This window comes from Petaurus breviceps, unplaced genomic scaffold, assembly GCF_028583685.1.
Source record: "Petaurus breviceps papuanus isolate PSGF00001 unplaced genomic scaffold, PetGlider_PUasm1.0 173, whole genome shotgun sequence".
NCBI lineage: Eukaryota > Metazoa > Chordata > Mammalia > Diprotodontia > Petauridae > Petaurus > Petaurus breviceps.
In genome coordinates this window covers 28,708,415-28,717,013 of record NW_027185759.1, presented here as the reverse complement: position 1 = coordinate 28,717,013, position 8,599 = coordinate 28,708,415, and positions in this window count along the sequence as shown.

Below are 8,599 nucleotides of genomic sequence, written 5' to 3'. Positions count from 1 at the left end.
AGAGAGAGAGAGAGAGAGAGAGAGAGGCTCCTAATAATGAATGAGGCTAAAGCACATACCTAGGAAAAACTTGAGCATTTTGACAAGTTGCAATTGGTAACTTTTTAGGTGTTTCTTGTCAAGATAGCTCACACCCAACAGGTGATGAGATCCATAAAGCTTATGTTCTATAGCTCATAGATCTGGCTATCTACACAAACTCTCTCATTCTCATATTTTCATTGCTTAGTACAGAGCCATACTGGTTTTGTGGGGAAGAAGGAAGAGAATATAGACCTGTGATTTCATTGGTGTAAGGAAACCCCAATGGGGAAATTTCCTTTCACTGGTGAGAATTTGCAAGTCATTTGCAATTTATTGCATTTGAGAATTACCTGGTGGCACATTCCACATATTTCTATCTTGCCCAGGGTCATATATCCCGGATCAGAGGTAGAAATTGAACCCAGAGCTTCGTGACTCCAAAGCTGAACTTCTGCCCACTACCCTATGTTGTCATGTACATAGTAGGTGCTTAATAAATGCTCATTACATTGACTTCGATTAGATCTTCATACCCTTAACTGCAATGATCCTGTTGCTCTTTCTGGACAGTGGAAAGTTTGAAGAAAAGTTGTTACTAAATGGTAGATTAAGGCAATTGAGGGTCCTTGGACCCCCAGACTTTAGGAGACTTTCCACATATTTGTAAAGCTTTAAGTTCATGACAAAATAATAATAAATAATAATGACGGTTGACATTTCTATAGCACTTAAGGGCTTAAAAGTGCTCTTTCACAACAATCTGTGAGTTACAAATTATGTCATCGTACTGAAAAAGTGTTTGAAAATAACATAACACTTTCAAAAATGAAATACAAGTAACTGTTCTATTGTTTTATTTAGCAGTTGCTTTAGGCCCTTTAGTCATATGTTAAGATTGAAATAATAGAAACCCATTAACATTGTGCTTGTTTCACGGGTGACAATAAACAAATAATTGATCACCTTGTGTCTGACCTTCTGGTGAAGTCTCCTGGTTCCCCTGGCAGCAGATGTAGCATGTCACATGACACCAATTCAGAGCCTTTCCACTTAGAACAACATGTCAGAAGCATTGTTTTTCCAGAATCCATAATCAATCTCTGAGGCATCAGAGAAGATATTTTGTTGATATGATTTAGCAGCAGAATCACAGACCAAGGATTGGAAGGGAACTCCAACATCATGTAACCATTTTACAGACAAGGAAACTGAGAACTAGGGAAGTTGTATAATTTGCCCAAAGTTACATATCTAATAAATATCAGAGATAAGATTAAAACCATGATCCTTTAATAAAGAGCCAGGGCTCTGTCCATGGTACCACCCTGCCACCTTTGACCACTCTACCACATCTCTCACCTGGAAAATAATTTCAGTGCTTTCCATAATTCAAACTAGATTTCTAAGACAAAAGAGTCTCTTTTTAATAGACTAGTATTACAAAATCTCACAGTGAGAGGTAGGATGACATAAGAGATAGAGAGCTGGCCTTGGAGTTTGGGCAGACCTGGGTTCAAGTCCTGCTTCTAATATATATATATTGACTGTGTGACCTGGGCAAGTCACTTGACTGTTCAGGGCCTACCCTGGGTCACTGAAGTTTCTTCACTTGGGAGTTTTTTACAGCAGTTAAAATACTGGGGGAAATTTTCCCCCCAATAAAATTATATGATTATAAATCATGAAATATGATGATATCAGAAGAAACAAAATTTCATCTAATCCAGAGATCAATAGAAAGATCAAATGTGGGCAGAGGTGGGCTATAGCATAGGTGCAGATGTGATCCCTACCTCTTAAAAACCCTGGGTTTCCTTCAAAGTTTAGCTTAGGTGTTACTTTCAATGTGGAACCTTTCCTGATATCCCATGGTTAGGGTCTTCTTCCTCCAAATTACATAGCAAATGTCAAGAAATATGCACAAGTACTAAATATACAATATATATATTAGACATCTATATAGATACAAAATGATAAATACATATTTAATAATATATGAATATATAACATGAATATATAGATTACATATAGAGAATGTAATATAGAGTATATTAATTCTATAATTTATAATAAAATATATTATATATAAATAAGAGAATACATTAATTTTATAATGTAAAACATGTATGTTTATTGCATGTCCCCCTAATAAAATGTAGTGCTTTTGAGTACAGGGACTATTTCATTTGTGTCTTTATATCTCCAGTATCTACTACAGTTCCTAGGATAAAGCACGTATTTAATAAATGCTTATTTGTTAAGAAATGACATAAGCAGTAGTTATAGGGACATATGTTCATTAAAAAGATGGAATGGCCATGCCAGGAGAGTAGAGGATCAGAAATGGAAGTTCAGACTGCAGCACTGATATCTCCAAAGTATTAAAGAAGCCAGAGGAAAGTATCCATTAAGTTCCATGGATGGGTAGATCTTCAGTTGAGGACATATGGAAAGACATGGAGAAGAATGATACAGGATGAGATGTGATTGAGTTCTATTCTTCAACTGAGATCAGGCATGAAATGGTAACAAGGACTTGTATCAAAAGAAAAATTGAATTAAGAAAATACAAAAACAACAATTGTAAATTGAATGAAACTATAACAAATATAACATCAAAGAAAAGAATCGGAGAAAAGCTGACAACCATTAAATGAAATAAAGAATCTTGAACAATGAAGCAGTAAATTGGTAATGAGATTAGAATTTAAAATAAGGTGATTATAGGGGCCAGATTCTAAACTGATGAAAGAGGGGCTTTAAGTATATTTTTTTCAGGAGAATTTCAAGATCTCAAAATGGCCTTATTCCCCATTTTATTTTTCTCCCCCTTCATGTTCTGAATAAAGTAATATTTAATCTGACACTTCCCTGCACAAAACTAACTGGCACCAGGGAGATCAAACCCAAAAAGATGACCCTATGTCTCCTTCCTTATTTGTTCTAAATCTACCCAACTGAGCTCACCAGCTAGAGTTTATACCAGCACTAAATTTACAAGCTAGTCATAAGTCCAATGAGATGAGGGGACCTCTCTGATTCCTGGAAAGTTACTAGGGAAAACTGATCATTCCTTTATTTGTTCACCATTTCCATCTAACTCCAGTGCTTGTTTGGGTCCATGGTCTCCCTCTCACCCTGACCCAAGACCTATAGAGATCAGTTGTCCCTACAAATATTGTGGGTGGAAATAGAAAAAAAAATATTACAACTTAGTTTTTTTATTCTCTGTTCCAGAGATCTCAAGCTCTACTCAAGTATAAAGATGGACATGTAATCTCTTCCTCTAATGACACAGATTGTAACTTTCATGCCTGTCTATTCCTTGCAACTCTTACCCATTGCCCACCCACCCCCAAAACTCCTCACAATTTTTTGTCTTCAAACTATAAAAGAACAAATTGCTTTGACCCTAATGGAGAGGGACCCAGGTTAAATGCTTGACAGAAGCCCTGTACTCTGCCACAGGTAGAAAAAAGTAAGATGGGAGGAAATTGCAAAGGATGATTTGTTGTTGTTTGGTTGCTCAGTCATTTCATATGTGTCAGACTCTTTATGACCCCATTTGGGGGTTTCTTGGCAAACGTAATGTAGTGATTTGCCATTTCCTCCCCAATTCATTTTATTGATGAGGAACTGAGGAAAACAGGGGCAAGTGACTTGCCCAAGGACACACAGTATCTGAGGTCAGATTTGAACTCATGATGAGTCTTCCTGAATCCAAGCCCAGTGCTCTATCCACTATGCCACCTAGCTGCCTAAAGAATGATTTAGGCTTGATTTAAAGAAAAGTTTCCTAAGCTTTAGAGCTCTTCCAAAGTGGGATGAGTTGCCTTGTGAGGTGGTGACTTCCCCCTTAATAGAGGTCTTTAAGCAAAAGCCGAATGATAAAGAAAAATCAATGATTCCACAGGCGGGTGTGTGGGGGGGGGGCGGTGTCAGGTATAGTTCGTGCTCACTGGTTTCTGAGGCCCCTTCCCATTCTAAGATTTTTTGATTCTGTGTATTGCTCTTGGAAAGATCAGATAGACAGCAGCCAGCCATGTCTGTGTGTAGTCAGCCCCTCAAGTCCCCAAATCCCAAAGCTACTTGTAATTCAGACACAAAGAGACAAGACTCAACCTAGGGAGCATACGCAAGACCACCCACTTGGGATCTCTTTTTAACAGGGAAATGCTGCAGCCAGGACAAAAAAAAAACACATGGGAAGACCCTTAAAGCATCTCTGAACCTGTAACTTTACAGACAGAGTTGTAGAAATATTCCCCCATCTTTCTCATACTCCCTGATTGATGGGGGTTCATCTAAAAACAACATGGTCTCATCAGCACTTCTCCTTGCCTAAATGAACTAGCTAGTTACAGTGCCCTTCCTTTTGGTGGGGGAGACCTGGTACCTTCCTCAGAGTAGCATCCATCCTTTTTCTCTCATTTACTCCCAGATAGTAGTTTCACCATTTTTCCTGCTGCTCCCGTTGACCTCTGGGGCTCCTTGGCACATACTCACTTGGCACGCCTGCTGAAGAAGCCAAGACTGCTCTTCATCCCCTGTCTCAACAGTGACCTTGACATAAGTCTAAAATATGTCTTCCTCTGTTTAAAACTTAACACCCTCCACAATCTGCCCCCTGCTTCTCTTTTCAGGTTTTCCACATTTTACATTCCAACCAAACTCATCCACTTCCCATTTTCCTTACATAGCATTCTATCTTCTTTCCTTTGCCCAAACTGTCTCCCAGGACTGGAATCTTCTACTTTGTCATGTCCACTTTTTGAGGCTTCTGACTCCCTTCAAGACTTGGTTCAGGGGTGGCCAGGTGGCACAGTGAGTAAGAGCACCGGCCCCAGTGTCAGGATGACCTGGGGATCAAATCCGGGCTCAGACACTCAGCACCTACCCAGAAACACCTGGCCGTGTAACCTTGAGCAAGTTACTTAACCCCAATTGCTGAGGGGTGGCCAGGTGGCTCAGCGAGTAAGAGCACCGGCTCCAGTGTTGGGATGACCTGGATCAAATCTGGGCTCGGATACTCAGCACCACACCCAGAAATAATAACTGGCCGTGTAACCTTGAGCAAGTTACTCAACCCCGATTACTTTAAAAAAAAAAAAAAAAGACTTGGTTCAATTGTTACCCCAGGAATCAGCCCTGTCCGAGCAGAAGTTGCTTGGCACATTCTACCATCAATTGTCAATAAACATATATTAAGCACCTAGTACGAATTTCCGGTGTGAAACATTTACCTCATTCTTCTTCAGCTGAACCTCAATTGTCAAGTGTAACAAAAACAAGTGATTCTGGCAGGAACGAGAAAAGTAGCTTCTCCTAGAAGTGTAGCAAATGAGCCCCCCAATCATTAATGCTCCATCAAAGATTATCCAGTAAACTCAATTGTTAGCAAAGGAATTTACTAAGATAGCATAATAAAAATAACAGTTACAAATTATTCCCTAATAAAGCTGAGGTATCCTCTACCATGAGTACACAGAGCCCATGGGAAGAGGGATCTCAAAGTTAGAGGACAATGGTAGTGAGAATGATAGGTAGGATACATACACATGTCCTGGTTTGAAAGGACCTGGAAGTCCTTCCTCTCTTAGTGGGGCCCCCATGAAATTCCCTGGGGGTACAGCATCTCTGCTGGTTAGGTTCTCAGGATGAACTCCTCTCCACAGTCAAACTCTTTTCTCTGTTTCCAGGGATTACATTCCTTAAAGCATTTTCATGCATCAGGTGACGGTATCTCTGTATTTAAGTATGTCCAAAGAGTATATGTTTCCCAACGGATAACATCTCTCTTAGGAGAGGAAAGAGATAAAATTGGTCTCTCCTCTTCCACCCCTGCCTCAGTCTCCTCCATAAGCAGGTCCAAATTTGCAATCTGTCCAATGCTTAAACTGCCAGAATTCCCATGGAGGAGGTCTTGATCCTTTTTTGTTTCACAGACCCATTTAGCAATCTAGTGAATTGTAGAGGCCCCTTCTCAGGATGATGGTTATAAATACAGAAAAGGAAATATGTAGGACTATAAGGACTTACTGAATTTTACTATAAGGACTTACTGAATTTTATCGAAATCATTGTCAAAATATTTTTTAAACACAAGTTAATGGGTTCTAAATGAAAAACCCCTGATTCAAGATCTAACTGTTTAAATATCCCAGAATTGTGGCTAATTTGTTTGGTAAGACAATTGACCTCAGAAAGGGATCACTGGGTAACTTCTTAATATATTAAAATCTTGCAATATATGACTTTATCCTTTGACTGCATAAACTGAGCTGGTGGTGGAGAGGAGCATGAATCACACACACACACACACACACACACATACACACACACACCATACAAAGGGTACAGGTAAATTTTAAAAAAATTGGCAATAAATTGGATGGAAAACATGTGATGATTGCCAGTTGGGCAAGAAGGGTTAAGGAAAAGATTTTAGGATTGGAGAGACCTGAGTATGTGTGCAGAAAAAGGAAAGAAGTCAATAGGAAGGGAAAGATCAAAGATTCTCAAAGGTGAGGGGCTGATGGCTAAAACAAGGCCCTGGAGCAGGCAGGAGAGAATGGGATCAAGGAGTAGAGGAATTTCATCTTGGCTTAGTCAAGCTGACAATTTATTCTTAGCTGTTTTTAAGCAATCCCCAGTCCCAATGCTAATTGCACACTAATACTGCTTTACTACTCATTGCTCTGCCAAGACATTCCTTGGATTCCCAGAGTACAAAATGTCCTTTTTCTGAAACGACATCCTTGTTCAATGGTTCTTCCTTCTGGGGCTGCTTTGCTTCTCATCTTCCCTCTGGAGCTGGTGTTACTAATCTAGTCTTCTTAGAGAAAGTTATTCCAACCCCTATACCTCAAGGATGAGCTTGAGCAAATCTTTAGGCCACAATGCCTGACATATACTAGGCGCTTATTCAGTGCTTTCTATTTATTGATGAATTTTCACACTCTGGGTCAGAGGTTTTTAGCAATGTCTTTCCACGGAAGCTGATATCAATGGACTTCTCCATTTTTTTATACTGGTGAATGACTCAGTGTCTCAGGATTTTCAGATTTCATTATTATTTTCATCCACACACTAAAACAAAATTTTTTTCACACAAAACACTTGTAAATTAAACAAGTATATCCTCCTCACTTTCCAGTTGACAATAGAGAACTCTCACTCCCAAATCTTTTCTCCCTGGAACAGGGGATCAGAAATCTCCTTGAATGCTGAAACCTAGATTTTGCAAAAGTCAGCCTTCATAGAAAGCCCCTAAATTAACTGGGACATGCTCACCCCTGACAGCTCCATGGGATTAATTTCATGTGTCGGGTTAACCTGGCATTCACCCTGACTGAGTGAACCAGGGAGTGGAAGCAGCTAATAGCCACCCAAGTCTGTAAATTGAGAAGGAATCCAGGGATTCTGTGAAGCTAAAAGAGTCTGCATCCCTTGGAGGCAAAGACCCAATACATAAATTTATACATCTAATTGGGAAGCAGTGAACATTTTAAGTCATTTTCAATTTATACTTTTTAAAAAAAAATTTGACTGTGGGTTAAGACTTCCTTCACAAGGTGTCCCCCGAGGAGTAACTGGGCAAAGCTCTCGTCTGTCTACCCACCTGGCAGTAGCCATTTTCTCTCATTAAAACCCAAATACCTGTTTCTCCAGTGAGCAGGTCAGGGCTGGAGCAGCATAAAAACATGTAGGGAAGTCACCCATCATTTCACACGGGCTGTGAGATACAGGTATTTCTCAATGGAAAAGGATTAGATTCAAGCACCTGGTCACTCAGTGATCTTTGTGGGGCCTTGGCTGGCCCTGCAGCGTTGATGATGAAGAAGTATATCAAAGGGAAACTGAATACAAAAAAGTTTGGTTTATTTGCTGGTTCACTCAATTCCTACAATTCCCCACTTACTGCTTCAATCTCTTCAATTCCCTCAATTGGGAGTAAACATGCATGCTTTTGTTCTTCTCACATTGCCTGAGTAAACATTTCTGTGTAAAAGCTAATTGATATTACTTGGAAATTGGAGTTACTCACTAATTTGTGCCTAACAGTGAGGGATATACAATCATGGGACCTCAAACTGAGAGCATGTGAAAAGAGATACCTTAACTCCCCAAGGGGCAACCCTACAGTCCTAAGAAGAAAAGGTTGCAACCTTGTTGGAGGATAGTGAAATCAGAGTATATTTGCTATACCTCCTCAAAGAACAGTAATACACTAACCTACTAAGGCACCTTGATCCCTCAGTGAATATTCAAGTTACTTTCTTCTCAGATGTTAAAATTGTCTCACTGAGTAATTAAAAGTGATGAGATAAGATAGAAGGAAGATTTTATAGAATAAGTTAATGACTATGAAGGACAGGACTGAATCAGTGATCTTGGAGATTTAGGGGGTAGCATGAGAGTACTAGATACTGCAAGAGGGAAAGAAAAGAGGAGAGGAGAGTTGGGGGGGGGGGTATCAGTAACAAACTTCCCGTAATTCACATTTTTTCCCCAGAGCAAACCCTGTTTATACCTCTCCTTGTGTTAAAAAAAAAAAGAAAGCCTCAGTATTATA